Below are 16,134 nucleotides of genomic sequence, written 5' to 3'. Positions count from 1 at the left end.
AATGCCAAGCAAGGCATTCTAGTGGTGGTATCCCAAGGTCCCTGAGATTTTTTTTATTTTTGGTACCTTCAAGAACTGTAGTAGATTAAACATGGAGGAACTTTCTTGGTGAAAGCAATGTCATGTTGTTGGAAGAATTCCTGTGGTGGGAGAAGGGAGTCTTATGTTACTCCTGCAAAGATACTAATACTGGCCAACATTTTTCACACATTTTCTGAGGACCAGGTACTATGTTAAGTGCTGGGGTCTCATAAGCACAGATTTTCCAAAATATGACATTTATTCCACCGGTAGTACCCATTTTTATTGAGATAAAGTTTTCATTACATGAACTTCATCATTTTAAAATATACAGTTGAGTAGCACTTAGTACATTCACAATATTTTACAATCATCACCTCTGTCTAGTTCCAAAACATTTCATCATCCCAATAGGAAACCCCATACCCTTGGGTTTTGAATACAAGTGTTCAAACAAAACGTTGAACACAAACGTTCAAAGCAGCATTGTTCCCAGCAGTCAAAAGGTGGAAACTACCCACATGGCTATCAACGGATGAATGGATAAACAAAATGTGGCCTATGCATTCAATGGAATATTATTCAACAGTAAAAAATGGAACGAAGTACTAATACCTGCTACAACATGAATGGACCTTGGAAACATCATGGGAAGTAAAAGAAGCCAGACACAAAAGGCCACCAATTGTAGGATTCCATTTAAAGGAAGTGCCTGGAACAGGCAAATCCATAGAGACAAAAAGCAAGCTAATGTTTGCCAGGCACTGAAGGGAGAGGGCAAAAGACAGAGACCGATTCACTGGTCCCCACTTTTTCAAACTTTTTATTTGGAAGTAATTTTAGGCTTACAGAAAAGTTGCAAAATAGTATAATGATTTTCTTTATTATCCCTTATCCAGCATCCCCTAATGTTATCATCATTCACAGCCACAATACAATTAATTATCAAAAGCAGGAAACGGACAATGAAGCAAGATTATTAACTAAACAACAGAGCTTATTTAAATTTCACCACTTTTCCCACTGATAACCTTTTCCTGTTCCAGGGCCCTGGATCCCACAGCGTTTTTAATTCATGATTTCTCTTTTCTCTGATCTGTGAGTTTGTGAATCTCTCCTTGCCTCTCATGCATTTGAGACTTCTAAAGATGAATGGCCAGTTATTTTCTGTGTTGTTATGCTAGTCACTCAGTCCTCTCTGACTCTTTGTGACCCATGAACTATATAGCCCACCAGGCTCCTCTGTCCATGGAATTCTCCAGGCAGGAATACTGGAGTGGGTTGCCATTCCCTTCTCCAAGGGAATCTTCCTCATCCAGGGATTGAACCGTGGTCTCCTGCACTGCAGGCAGATTCTTTACCACCTGCGCAACCAGGGAAACCCCAGTTACTTTCTAGAACTCCCTAAATTGGATTTTGTTCAATGTTTTCTCATGATTGGAGCAAAGCGGTATCCATTTTTCAAATTCATTCATTCAATATTTGTTTTGTTAATAGAAAAATGTAGCTGGCACCTCTGTACCATAATTTCATGAATGTTATTCCTTCGGATGAGGCCATGGTGTTTTTAAGGGAAAAAATGAGTCGACTTTAAGGGAAACTAGTAAATAAATAATTGCATAGTACAAGGCACAGGTATGGCACGAAGCTATGAAGGTGGCAAGACCAGGCAGGGAAACATGATATGATTTCATAGAATCATCACAAGAGCCCTGCAAAGTAGATACTGTCGATATTTGATATTTTCCAGATGAAAAAATAGAGGCACAGAGATGCTAAATGTCATGCCCGAAGCCACAGTCAGTCATTAGCGGGGTCAGGATTTGAACCCAGAATCTAAAATCTTAGCCATGATCTTCTCCCATAAGCCTTCCTTCCCACCTCTGTGATCAATGTGTAGACGCTGATCCCAGTGACATCATTCTCTTTTTTTTTTCCCTGTGATTTTATTTCAGGGGGAAATTTGCAGAACTCTGTCCAGTAAGACTGAATCAGGTAGGAATGTGTCCCTCAGTACCAAGGAAGGGATGTCTTCGAGGGGCTTACCAGGTGCACTGGCATAACAGGAGATAAATTCCCAGCCAGCTCGGGGAACCCAGGTGGAGTCACCAAGGAAAACCAATAGAATCTGGGACTGTGCGTTCCCTCCCAACAGAGGAAGGACACTGGTTTCCCTTCAGCTCTCATTGGAATGAGTAGGCACAGACCGGCTTGACATCAAAAGAAAAAGCTCCATTTAGAGAGAGAGGTGTCACTCCAGGACAGGTTTTTGTAAACAACCCCGAGGTATGAGAAGAAGCAGATAGGGAGTTGAGGTTGACTGTCATGTGGAGCGGGCTTCCCTCATGGCTCAGACGGTAAAGAAACCACCTGCAGTGCGGAAGACTCAGGTTCGATCCCTGGGTCAGGAAGACCCTCTGGGTAAGGGATTGGCAACCCACTCCAGTATTCTTGCCTGGAGAACTCCATGGACAGAGAAGACTGGTGGACTGCAGTCCACGGGGTCACAAAACTGAGTGATTCACACACACACACACACACACACACACACACACTCTGTGTGAAATGCTGTGCTATTCTCAGTAGCTTTAACCTAGGGAGACGAGGGCAGGGTGAGCGTCAACCAAAGTGCACAGACTGGGACAGGTGCAGAGAGCTCTCAGGAAGGTGAGCTCCTCATCAAACACCTGGACCAGCTGAGAGCACCTATGATGGGACCCAAATCACTGAGCACCTCCCTTCACTGAGCAGCTTCTAAAGGTGACCTTCCTTGTTCCCCTCTAAAACACAGTATCTGTCCGGGGTCCCATGGTCAAACCCTGCAGGTCCCACCTGCAGGGTCCTGGCAAGGAAGAAATGAGTGAGGGGGCTTCATAGGGGCTGGGCACTGAGGAGCTCATGCCCCACATAAAAGGGGCATCACCTCTCACTCCAGCTGTTGGCCAACATTGAGGAATGCAGACCCAGTATGAATGCACCTGCCAGGAACCCAAGAAAGCCAAAAATTTGGCTTTCATGTGAAACTTACAGTTTTTTAATGGTGGTAACCAATTTGGAAAAAAAAAAATTTTTTTTAAGTGTGTTAACTAAACAGAAGTCATCTGTATGCCTGTGGGCTATTGTTTGTAAAATCTGACCAGAGCCTTTTTGAAGCAAGTGATATCCTGCCTCTCTGAAGCAGACAGTTTTGTGCAGAACAGTTTATAGTTGGAAGGAAATTGAAATTTCATTGGAAATGGCCATTTTCGTAGGTCACGAAATGGTTGAGTATCTGCAGTTGTACGTGGTTCCGCGTAATATTACCGCACACCCTAGACTGAAATGTTCTGGTTGAAGCTTCATTGGCCTGTGAAAATGTAACACAGGCATTTAGAGCCAAACCAGACGGTGTTTCTTAAATTATAATGTACACACCAATCACCCAGAGGTCTTATTAAAAATGTAGATTCTGATTCGTAGATCTGGGGTGGAGACTGAGATTCTGCATTTCTAACCAGCTCTCAGATGATGTCTGAAGTCCATGGACCATACCTTACATAGCAAGTCATAGGCATGGGGATTGAGACTCTGGTATATTGAGCACCTACTGTGTGTCCAGCACTTTGCTGTGCTCCAGGGGTCCAAGTAAACCGGGGCATCGTGCTCTCTAGAGAGATCACCGTGGAGAGTTTGCGGCACCGTGGAGAGGTTGTCTCATAGTGCATACAATCTCACAGTTCACTAGAGTCATCCTTTCTGAGAACAAAGTAGTTACTCGCTAAAAGGTGAGTAAATGGAATGTATTGGTCTTCAGATATTTACCTTGGTAAGCAATCTGTGGATCCCTACAGGGTTCTGGATTACCTGAAAATCCTAGAATTGTATGTACATCTTTTATGGCAATTTGCCCCTAACTCTCACCTGTCAGGGTGTCCTCAGACGCCAGTCCTGGAGAAGTATAAAGTAACTGGAGATGGCTCACCAGGAGGGGAGGGATGAAGAGATTGTTGACGCCTTGGGCTTATTTTGAATAATCAAGAAATAGTATAGTTAGATAGAAGGGGCAGGTACCAAAAAGGCTACAGCTGACATCCTGAGATTAGCATTGCATTGCTGTTGAATACAGGACCCTGAGAGAATTTCCTAATTTCACAAGAGGGGTGAGGGAAATGAGGATGTAACCTTGGTTTGAGAAGAAATCATGCAAGAGGTCCAAATCTGAGATCTGATTCTGTTTCTAAGAACTTATGGCAAGTTCTTGCCCATCTAGAGCCTCAGTCTCCTCATCTGTAAAATGTAAGGTTAATCTAGTAACTTCCACTCTTACTGCTTATTGGGTCAAGGAGTGCTTAGTAAATCATATTAATGCTATGCCCCCCTCCTCATGTAAATGCATATATGCATGTACTCACAAAATTTTTGGCACACAATTTCAGGATTTTCAGGGATTCCTGAGCCCTGTAGGGGGCCCATAGACTCCATATTATGATGGAATTGAAAATGCCTGGAGTCCCTTTCAACTTCCAATTACTAAAATTATAGCTGGTGATCAGGCCAACTGAAACAAAAATACACTGTAGTATCTGGAAAGTGATAAAAGCAAAGACTGAGCTGTCATTATTTGTAGGTGATATGATTGCTTTAAAAAATCTGAGACAAAATTCTTGTGGCTATTAAGAGTTTAGTAAGTATTTAAAACAAAAAAAGCAAAGATTTTAAGTTCCAACAAATGTGATTGGAATCCCCGCCATTGACACTAGATGGATAAACTTCTATGACTTAATTAATATTTTTGAGCCTCAGTTTCAGCATCTATAAATACAAATATTATTATCACATCCTTCATATTTGTTGCAAGAACAAAATTAGAGTTCAGTAAAGTTCTTACATATAAAAATGTTTGAAATATTAGATTGAACTATAGGAAATTATTGAATTTGATATTTTCAAAACTGCTAATTCCATATATTTCAGCCTATTTAATACAAATTTACTAAAAGATACTGCTTGGCTAGCTGATCATGTATTCAGTAAATATTTACTCTGTGTTTACTAGATGCTAATCTAAGAAGAGAGCCAATTGTGTCTTTCAAATCAAATCAGACTTATGCTGCCTTAGAGTTAAGTGACCAGCAGATGCACACCCAGCTCATACTTCCCTTAGTAAACTATTTTCCCTTCTGTCCTTGGCTCTTGTCCCTACATCCATGCTAATACCAGATAATTGCAATTCCACTTAGCTAATCTGAGTCTTGATCTTTTACTTAAGTTTAATCCATTTACATTTATTATTATTACTGATGTATCTGACATATGCGAGTTATCCCTGCCATTGCAAGTTTGTGTTTTCTACTTAATGTGTTCTCCCTTTGCTGAAATTCATTTGTAATTGATTTAAGCCTCTGTGGATGCTGTTATCTATTTGCAAGGAACTTTGGAGTTAAGGAGGGCTTCCCTGGTGGCTCAGATGGTAAGGAATCTGCCTGCAGTATGGGAGGCCTGGGTTTGATCCATGGGTCAGGAAGATCCCTGAGAGAAGGGAATGGCTACTCCAGTATTCGTGCCTGGAGAATTCTGTGGACAGAGGAACCTGGTGGGCTACCGTCCATGGCTTCGCAAAGAGTTGGACATGACTAAGCGACTAACACTTTGAATTAAGGGAGCAGATATAATCATTCTTTCTTTTTCCTCCCATGAGTGCCTTTTGCCATCCTCTTGACCCAGCTTCCCTGCACCAGAGGCACCCAAGGATGCCAGGCATGAGGAGAAACTAAATTAAATCTCCATTACCAGTGAGCTGCTATCTGGATGATACTGTTCTCGATGCCCTCCTGAAAATAAAGACTCAACATTACCACCGCAGTTGACATTTCCAGTTCACAAAGTGCTCTTTCTAGCATCCGTCTTATTTAATCTTCACAAAAACCTTCCAAGTAGTTGTTATTACCTTTTCAATTTCACAAAAGGAAATTGAGATTCAAAATGTGAAAGATGACTTGCCCAAGATCAAATGCCCAGTAAATAGCACAGCTGGGGAAATGAGCCAAATCAATTCTATTTGCTGTAATCCCCCTTAATTCTCAGAATTAAGAAAGTAATGGCATCAGGAAATGTTGACTCTTGAAATATACTAAAATGCAGTTAAATTATTTATTACTGCCCAAGAAGGACAATTCTGTCAAATGAGTTTCGTTCATTCTTTTCCTTTCCTTCACCCCGTGATGTTCTATCTGCTTGTAGAAGCCAGAGCTGAAAAGTTATTCTGGATACCTCCCTCTTTCAAACCTTAGGTTTCAGTCACCGAATCTTGTTGACTCAACCTCCCAAATATCTCTTACACCTACCCACTTTCCTCCTTCCTCCCTAATCCTGACCACCATCATCTCTCATCTCTGGCCTGCAGCAGCCTCCTAACTGAGCTCCCCATAGACAGCCTTGCTTTTCCAGCCATCTTCCGTCCAGCATCTTAATAAAATCTAAATCTAACCACAGAACTTCTCTTCTCAAATACCTGCAGTGTTTGCCATCACCGTGAGAATAAGATCCAAAATCTTTCTCTTGGCCCTCAAGATAACTGCATGATCTAGCTCCTGGAGATCCCTCCAGCTTTATAAAACCTTGGCTTTCTTCTCCTATCACAGTGGACTTTGTCCAGTGCCTCCAACCTGCTCCCTCCCACACCTCAGTGCTTTGTCTCTCCCATCCTTTGCTCCCACCACCCACCCTTTCATCTGGCCAATTCTGTATTCCTGACTCTTCCTCCAGGAAGCCTTCCCTGACTACCACCACTCTGACTATGTTAAGTGTCCTCCCGTGCTCCCATTAGCACCATGTTTTTCCACTTCATTCTACTCACTATACTTGTCATTAATCTCTCTCTCCACTCCCTGCTTCACTCCTGGCTTGGGAGATCCGAGGGTAGGAATGCTGTCTGTCTTGTCTACCTTACATTTTCAGTGCCAAGCTTCTTGCTGGCCCAATTGAGATCTTCGTAAGGGTTAGTGAAGGAATAGATGAAGTGAATGGCAAAATAAAGGGAAGAAGAGAGGAAGGGAAGGAGCAAAAAGAAGTAGAAGAAGAAAAGAAAGTAAAAGAGGGTAAGGTTTATTGAGGGTAGGAAATATGTGCCATCTTCTTGTAATGATTCTTAAGAAATGATTCAGAGACCACTGGTAATATATGTTTCCTTTAAAAAAAAATGTATACCAGATCTTGGTTATGGCACTGGGGATCTTTAGTTGTGGCGTCTGAACCTTTAGTTGTGGTATTTGTTAATAGTTCCCTGACCAAGGATCGAACTGAGGCCCCCTGCATTGAAAGCATAGTCTTAGCCACCGGACCACCAGGGAAGTCCCAGTTTGTTTCTTTTTTATAGTAAAGAGGCTGTCCTCTTGGCCATGATTCTGTTCACCTATCTGGGCTGAAATACTTCATTTTCCTTGAGGTGTCATCTAGAGTGACTCTTAAAATAATGGAAGCACCACGCACTTTACGTGGACTATGCCATCAAATGTTTTCCATCCACTTATTCCATGTAACTTATTTCTCCTGCTTGCCAGATGAGGAATCTGGGGCTAATATGTGGTGGAGGAGGGTCACAAACCCTTGTCTTTCCAACCCCAGTGCAAATGCCTTCAACCCCTACCTGACAATGTCGGTGATGGGGTGTGTCTGGCAAGGACAGGGGCAGAGGTACATCCTTGCGGACCTTGTGCCCCTGAGGGGTCCACAGATGGAAGAATTTAAGACCCTAGCCCCACACCCTGGAATTTGCAGTCTGTGTGATGGATATAGTGCTCTACAGCCGGCTGAACTTGTTCATAAAAATGAGCTTTGCAAAATGAAGATGGAATGAAGGTTTCATAATTCCCCAGATCTCTTCCAACATGGGGTTGACAGCTGTGAAACTCCCTCCTGATGATGGACTGGACCAGTGATACCCCACCTCCCTCCCACTGGTGATGACTCATCACCAAGTCCCAGGGCCTGATTTCCTGGCTGTCTCTCGAGTGCCACATTCCGACACAACAAATCCCATTCTCTTGGTATTCCAAGAAAGGAGCCCGTGACAGGCTCCTATTCCATTGGCAAGCAGGACCAACCTGTGTGTCCACAGCACTGACCTGATCCTCCTGCACAAAATACTTTAAGCCACATATGTCCATTGGATGCTCCAGACAGCCAGTAGAATAACATCTGCTTGCATTTTAATAATTAGTAAAGAAGTGAGGCGGGGGAGGATCCATTTACTGAGCACTTACCATTCTGTATGGCGCAATGTAAGAACTCGGAAAATACTCATTATTATCTCATGCCATCCTCAAACACGCATGCCCTGAGGAGATGCTATTATCACTCCCATTTTATAGATGCAGAACCGTGACTCAGAGGTTAAGTAACTTGCTGACCATCACAAAGCTACATGGAGAAGCTAGGGTTCAAATACAAAATAATCTGACTTCAATTTAAGTTTTTTTAAAAAGTATATTTTCTAAAATATTGCTGATTTTCTAAATGTTTTGTTTTTCCAGATTTAAGGAAACCTTTTTCTATTTTCTCTTAAGCTATCTCTGATTTACAGCAATTTGATAAAATGTATCTTTGGGAAAATGATAAAACATTTTTATTTTTTCCCCTACCTGATCCCCCCACCCCAGAATTCAGAGACTGAGTATTCTTATTTTCATAACAATATAGTTATTTGTCTAAGTTCACTAACAATCTTTTTGTTCATTGGAGTTTAGATTTGTCCTTTTATTAAAGCTGATACAAAAGCATAGTAAAAAAATAAACAATATGAAAGAATATATAATAAAAGTGAACTTCCTCCTCCCACCTAACCTTTTGCCTCCCCGTCTCCTTTCCCAGAAGCCACCTGTGACCAACATCTTGAGTGTTTTTCCAGAGATACTGAGTACATCTCCAAGCTTACATGGAAGTATAGATGAATACATGCAATGGGTCTACAAATATATTTATGTATTGGTGTTCTCTACCTTGCTTTTTAATTTAACTATGTCTTAAGAATCATTCCCCATTGGCCCTTTATTATTTATTATTATTATTGGCTGTGCCACACAACATGTGGGATTCTAGTTCCCCAACCAGGGATTGAACCGACACCCCCTGAATTGGAAGCTGGGAGGCTTAACCACTGGATGGCCAGGGAAGTGCCCCCTTATTGGTCTTTATAGATCTAATCTCCCCGTATTTAATGCCTGCGCCGTATTCCATTGCATGGATGTGCCATAGTTTATGTAGAAGTTCCCTATTAATGGATACTCAGATTTTCTAGTTTCTTGATATTCTGAACAACCCTGTGTGTGTGTGTGTGTGTGTGTGTTGTGTGTGTGTGTGTGTGTAAGGATGTTCCTTCCAATTTATCCTAAGAATTGAATTGCCAGGCCAAAAATCCATGTGTTTTCAATTTTGGTGTAGATACTGTCAATCTGCTGTACAAAGAGGCTATACAAGGCACGATAGATGAGAGTGTAAATTTCTCAAAGCCTCGCATCAGAGTGTTCTGTCAAACTCTAAACGGTCTTCATCCTCATGCTCCTGACTCTAAACAGTGCTCCTTCCTGCCCCGATGATCTGTGAGCATTAGATCTGAGACGATCAGGAACAAACTGTAGCCTTGAAACTGGGGAATTATGTGACTGGGGAGACCCCCCTTGGCACCAGGGTGTTTGTGTCTCTGGGATCCCCAAGACACAGAACGCCAACCTACCCCTACCCCCCGCCAGCAGCTTGCAGAGGTTGGAGGATTTGTAGCTATGACTTGCCAGCGTGGGAGAAAGCACGTCATTTTGATCCCTGGGGGGTGTTCTCTCTGGGGAAAGACTGCAAATTAGCAGTTCAGGAGATGTAAGGAAGTTGGTTGGTTGCTGTATTTTGTGGTTTGGTGTTGTGTTTTGTTTTGTATTTTAAGAGCACAGTTGGGTTACAGTTTTGATCTTTTGTTTGTGTTGGGGGTGGCATTATCCTGTTTTGCTTTTCAAGACATGGTGGGCTTGGGATTTGTTTTTAAATGAGATTGGAGGGACATGGGAACCAGAGTTGTGACTCCCTTAGAGATTTTGTGGGTGCTTGAAGTGAAAACAGCCAGTTTACAGGCTGAGTGTCGTTTTCTTTAATATTTAATGGTATACACATTTAGATGATTTTAAAGTAATAATTTGTTGTTGTTTTTCAGTTGCTAAGTTGTCTTTGTGACCCCATGGACTGTAGCACACCAGGCTTCCCTGTCTTTCACTATCTCCCGGAGTTTGCTAAACCTCATGTCCATTGAGTCGGTGATGCTCTCCAACCATCCCACCCTCTGTCGTCCCCTTCTCCTCCTGCCCTCAATCTTTCCCAGCATCAGGGTCTTTTCCAGTGAGTCAGCTCTTTGCATCACGTGGCCAAAGTATTGGAGCTTCAGCTTCAGCATCAGTCCTTCTAATGAATATTCAGAGTTGATTTTCTTTAGGATTGACTGGTTTGGTCTCCTTGCTGTCCAAGGGACTCTCAAGAGTCTTCTCCAGCACCACAATTCAAAAGCATCAATTCTTTGGCCCTCATTCTTCTTTATGGTCCACCTCTCACATCTGTACATGACTGCTAGAAAAACCATAGCTTTGACTATATGGACCTTTGTCAGCAAAGTGTCTTTGGTCTTTAATATACTGTCTAGGTTTGTCATAGCATTTCTTCCAAGGAACAAGCATCATTTCATGGCTGTGTGACCATCAGCAGTGATTTTGGAGCCTGAGAAAATAAAATCTGTCAAGGTAGTCAGTGCAAAGTCTGTCTCCCTCCTACTAGTGATGTGCAGAATTCCATCTAAGATGTAGCCAGTGACACCCATTCCTTCCAGAACATTCTCTCCACTTACATGTACAGAATATATGCTTTTGCACCATTCTTTTTTCACCTAGCGGTATATCTTGGAGCTCATATCCCACCTGTAAAAAGAGATCTGCGTCACTTTTTAAATGAAACATTTGTTGCACAGGTGGGTTAGATTTCAAATGACATTCAGGCAGCAAGCTGTTGGGTTCTGGACAACCAGCCCAGATGACACCCTACTCTCTCTCTTTACATGGTTTGAGGTGGGTTTTCTTTCTCCCCCCACTCCTGCTATCCAGTGGTCAACCTTAAAAAATGGCGAGATGTTTCCTTTTACCCTCTATGTCATTTTCTGACTTCTTTAGAAAGCAGAATTATCTTCTTCCTGCCTAGGTTATCAGTAGGTGCTTGAGGGGACCTAAGGGGCAGTGGGGTGCAGGGAGGCCCTCTGGTCCAGGCACCATGAGGGTCAGACTCTAGACCTCCACTACCCAACGGCAGCACAGTGTGAGCACATATCTGATTTGTTAACTGTACAGTAGTTGCATATAAAAGCATCAAAAGCAACAGTTGAAATTATTTTTTCATAATAACTGTGCTTAATCCAGTATACCCAAAGCATTATCCTTTCAACATGTGGTCAATATTGCGAACTTATTGAGCTATTTGACATTCTTTTTTTTCCTCCTAGTCTTTGAGACCCCATGTAGATTTCACCCTTAGGTCACATCTCCAGGAACCAGTCACAATTTAGGTGTTCAATGGCCACATGTGGCTGGTGGCTGCCCTATTGGACAGACAGCTCTTGACACCCCAACTGTGGCTGATCCATGTTGAATGAGTACCCTCCTCCCTTCTCCAGGCTTCTGTTTCCTTATTTTTGAGTGTGGGAGTTGGACAATCTTTTGGATTTTAATGGCTCTTCATCATCCTCTTGTCCATGGACTTTCAGTGCTAAAAATGAAACGAATAGGCAGCTTAATCTCAACCTCTGTAAAATGGAGACCATTGAATGCGATGAGTCAGGGTGAGAATGAAAAGTAAGGCAGCCAATGAGAGTGTGTTGGGGGGAGGCGTCGTCTTAGGGGATCGTCTTTAGGGTTAGGTGTGTACCCAGCACCCGCTGGCTTAGAGCCAGGGCAGTCTTCCAGTTTGCTTCTCTGAACCCCAATCACCTTGTCTTTCTGTAATTGTTGTTGTTTGGTTGCTCAGTCACGTCTGACTCTTGTGACCCCAAAGACTGTAGCTGCAAGACTCCTCTGTCTATGGGATGTCCAAGGCAAGAATACTGGAATGGGTTGCCATTTCCTTCTCCAGGGGAATCTTCCTAACCCAGGGATTGAACCTGCATATCCTGCTTCACTGGCAGATTTTTTTCCTGCTGAGCCAGCTGGGAAGCCTGTCTTTCTGTTAAATGGGGATAAAACGACATGTGCTTTACATGGTCACTGTCAGGATAAAATAAGACACCCGTGTGGAGGACTCAGCGCTGTGCTTGCATGCGTGCTCAGTTGCTTCAGTCGTGTCCGACTCTTTGCGTCCCTATGAACTGTAGCCCACCAGGCTCCTCTGTCCGTGGGATTCTCCAGGCAACAATACTGGAGTGGGTTGCCATGCCCTCCTCCAGGAGATCTTCCTGACCCAGGAAGTGAACCCGTCTCTTACGTCTCCTGCACTGGCAGGCTAAACTCTCCATCCCTGGGAACTGCTCCCATCACCATCCTGGATGCAGACGTGGGCCCAGGATGGGGCGGGGGTGGCATGCCCAAGGTCACACAGTGAGGTGGTAAGAGCAGACGCTGGCCTATTTTGGCTCCCTCCTTCTCCCTGGCAGTCGTCCTCGAAAGTCAGGCGTGAATTTCCTCCACAGCAAGGTACTCCCAAAACCACTGAACTACTCCAATGAGGCCTGGGTCCAAGTATTGTTTCCATGGTATATGCCGTGGTGTGCACGCACATGTGCCGTGTTTAAAATCACAGCTCCAAGAGTCGGAGGCTGGGTTGGCAGGATACCCAGCACCCGTCTCCCTGTATTCAGTGCCTCATACCATGAGTGGCGTGAGATTTCTCTATGCTTTCAAGCATCGGCCCCCTCCTGGCACATGACATGCCTTTGGAGAGGCTGCCACAGAGTAGCAAGTGCCCTGAGTCAAGGGCCAGGAAGCCGGAACCATTACATGTTACACGACAGTGGTAAGAAGCCATTTCTTCTGAGCATTCATTCTGTGACATTACTGAAACCCATGCACTTAACTCTTTTATTCAGTCCTCCCAGTTACCCAGGATGTGAAGAATTACTTAAAGAGCCCATTTTACACATACAGAAACTGAGGTTCCGAGAAAATAAAGAACTCACCCAGAAACACACAGATAGAGCCAGAAAGGGCCTTAAAAATCTTCCCTGTGGCAAAATGGTGGCCAGCCGTCCTGGAGCCCCAGGTTTGAGGAGACACTGTGGATACTGGACATTCACAAAGCAGGACAGATGCATCTCCATCTAGCATCTTAGTATATTCTTTGCAGATGTCAAACCTGATCCTGGTCAGGATGGGGGTGAAGATGTGTTTGGGGAGGGAAAAGAGGGATATTATTAAGGGGGGGATTGTCATTAAGATTAGGATTGACCCTGATGAAGGTTCAGAATCCACTTGCTTAGACCTAGAGCTGTTTACCCCCACCTGTCTCTCAGTAGACGCTGAGTATCATTGCCTCTTTGAAGCCCTGCCTCTTTCCATTCCTTCTAAAGATCAAGTTGTCTTTCTAGGGCCAAGGTCTAAAAAACAGCACTTCAATTTCCCAATTCCCATCCAGCCAGCAGCCCCACCCCCGCCCCCCTCTCCCTGCCGCCAATTTAGAAAGCAGCTGAGAAAGAGAGAGGAGAAGCTAGGAGTGACCAGGGAGATCTGCAGGTTTGCCTTGTTTCTTTTTTCTTAAGCCAAGTCCCAGCTCTGTCCTTTGGTAAATTGTGTTTTTCGTATTATTTTTTATTGAAGGATAATTGCTGTACAGAATTTTATTGTTTTCTGTCAAACCTCAACATGAATCAGTCATAGATATGCATATATCCCCTCTCTTTTGAACCTCCCTCCCATCTCCCTCCCCACCCCACCCCTCTAGGTTGATACAGAGCCCCTGTTTGAGTTTCCTGAGCCATATAGCAAATTCCCATTGGCTATCTATTTTACACATGGTAATGTGAGTTTCCATGTTACTCTCTCCATGCATCCCACCCTCTCCTCCCCGCTCCCCATGTCCATAAGTCTATTCTCTATGTCTGTTTCTCCATTGTTGCCCTGTAAATAAATTCTTCAGTACCATTTTTCTAGATTCCATATATATGCGTTAGAATATGGTATATATCTTTCTCTTTCTGACTCACCTCACTCTGTATAATAGGTTCTAGGTTCATCCACCTCATTAGGACTCACTCAAATGAGTTCCTTTTTATGGCTGAGTAATATTCAGTTTTGCTTTTCATTTTCATGCATTGGAGAAGGAAACGGCAACCCACTCCAGTGTTCTTGCCTGGAGAATCCCAGGGATGGCGGAGCCTGGTGGGCTGCCGTCTATGGGATCACACAGAGTCGGACACGACTGAAGTGACTTAGCTGCTGGAGAATCGCAGGGACGGGAAAGCCTGGTGGGCTGCCGTCTATGGGGTCACACAGAGTCAGACACGACTGAAGCGACTTAGGTGCTGGAGAATCCCAGGGACGGGGGAGCCTGGTGGGCTGCCGTCTATGGGGTCACACAGAGTCGGACACGACTGAAGCGACTTAGCAGCAGCAGCAGCAATATTCCATGTCACTCAATTGTGTCCGACTTGTTTGTGACCCCATGGACTATAGCTCACCAGGCTCCTCTGTCCATGGAATTTTGCAGGCAAGAATACTGGAGTGGGTTGCCATTTCCTCCTCCAGGGGATCTTCCCAACCCAAGGATCAAACCCACGTCTCCTGCATCTCCTGCATTGGCAGGCGGATTCTTCACCACTGAGCCACCTGGGAAGCCCTGTGTATATGCACCACAACTTCTTTATCCATTCTTCTGTCAGTGGACATCTAGGTTGCTTCCATGTCCCAACTATTGTACACAGTGCTGCAGTGAACAATGGGATGCATTTGTCTCTTTGAATTTTGGTTCCCTCAGGGTATGTGCTTAGGAGTGGGATTGCTGGGTCATATGGTGGTTTTATTCCTAGTTTTTTAAGGACTCTCCATACTGTTTTCCATAGTGGCTTTATCAATTTACATTCCCACCAACAGTGCAAGAGCGTTCCCTTTTCTCCACACCCTCTCCAGCATTTAGTTTTTAATGCAGTGTTTTTTTTAATGCAATGCCTCAACTAGTTATTTCTCTTAATAATTTTATTTGTTTATTTTTGGCTGTGTTGGGTCTTGGTTGCTGTGAGGGCTTTTCTCTAGTTGCGAGGAGTGGGGGCCACTCTCTAGTTGCGGTGCGCGGGCTTCTCATTGCGGTGGTTCTCTTGCTGCAGAGCACGGGGGTTCTAGGGCAAGCAGGCTTCCGTAACGGTGGCGCGTGGGCTCAGTAGCTGCAGTTCCCAGGCTCTAGACAGACTCAGGAGTTGTGGTGCACGGGCTTAGTTGTTCTACAGCACATGGGGTCTTCCCAGATCAGGGATTGAACCCATGTCATCTGCATTGGCAGGTGGATTCTTTACCACTGAGTCACCAGGAAAGTCCCTTTGGTAAGTTCTGGCTGAAGCCAGTATGGGGTAGAAGCAAGCTGGGGGCCCCCACCTCCCGAAGAGCTCACCTTCAAGTCCCTTCTTGAATTAAAGAATGGAGCCCAGTGCCAAACTAGAACACTCAAAAGATCTGGAGGTCCCAGCTGTCTCTGCCTTCAACTAAACAGTAAGCATCCTGGGTTTGGTACCCAGAAGAAATGGGTACCATGAGAGCTCTGGGAGAGTTAAGGAAACCAGAGCCCAGGGTGGGGGCGGGTAGGGAGGTTGACCAATCCACCCCAGTGAGGAAGGACATAGCAGTTTGGGCTGGTTTTCTCTGCAAGCCAGAAGGCCAGCAGCAAGACGCCGAAAGACACTCAGCCTGTCAACACACGGGCCACACAGGCTCACACACACAGCAGAGAAATGACACAGCAGGAGGGCGATGCATGAATACACAGAGAGAAACACACACACACACACACTCACAGCGACGCCAGATGGAGAAAGCAGCCCAGGCTGGGTCTGGGTATTCATGACTCCCTCACCCACACAGAGGGGCTGGCAGAGTTACATAACGCAAGCTGCAAAAGGGCGAGGCTGAACTTGCTAACCAC

The 16,134-nt window shown here is 44.3% G+C and overlaps 2 protein-coding genes across 3 annotated transcripts in view; one reads left to right on the top strand and one right to left on the bottom strand.

The window, feature by feature from the left end:
- Window positions 1–16,134, top strand: part of NOS1 (nitric oxide synthase 1) — a 195,319-nt gene that overhangs the window by 83,082 nt on the left and 96,103 nt on the right. The window lies entirely within an intron of this gene.
- The window catches only part of LOC113907724, a 45,952-nt gene that overhangs the window by 28,088 nt on the left and 1,730 nt on the right, over window positions 1–16,134 (bottom strand). The gene's annotated exons all lie outside the window — the stretch shown is intronic.

This window comes from Bos indicus x Bos taurus, chromosome 17 (genome assembly GCF_003369695.1).
Source record: "Bos indicus x Bos taurus breed Angus x Brahman F1 hybrid chromosome 17, Bos_hybrid_MaternalHap_v2.0, whole genome shotgun sequence".
In the NCBI taxonomy this organism is placed as follows: domain Eukaryota; kingdom Metazoa; phylum Chordata; class Mammalia; order Artiodactyla; family Bovidae; genus Bos; species Bos indicus x Bos taurus.
Note: the sequence above shows the minus strand (reverse complement) of the source record. Positions and strands in the feature narration are given on the sequence as shown.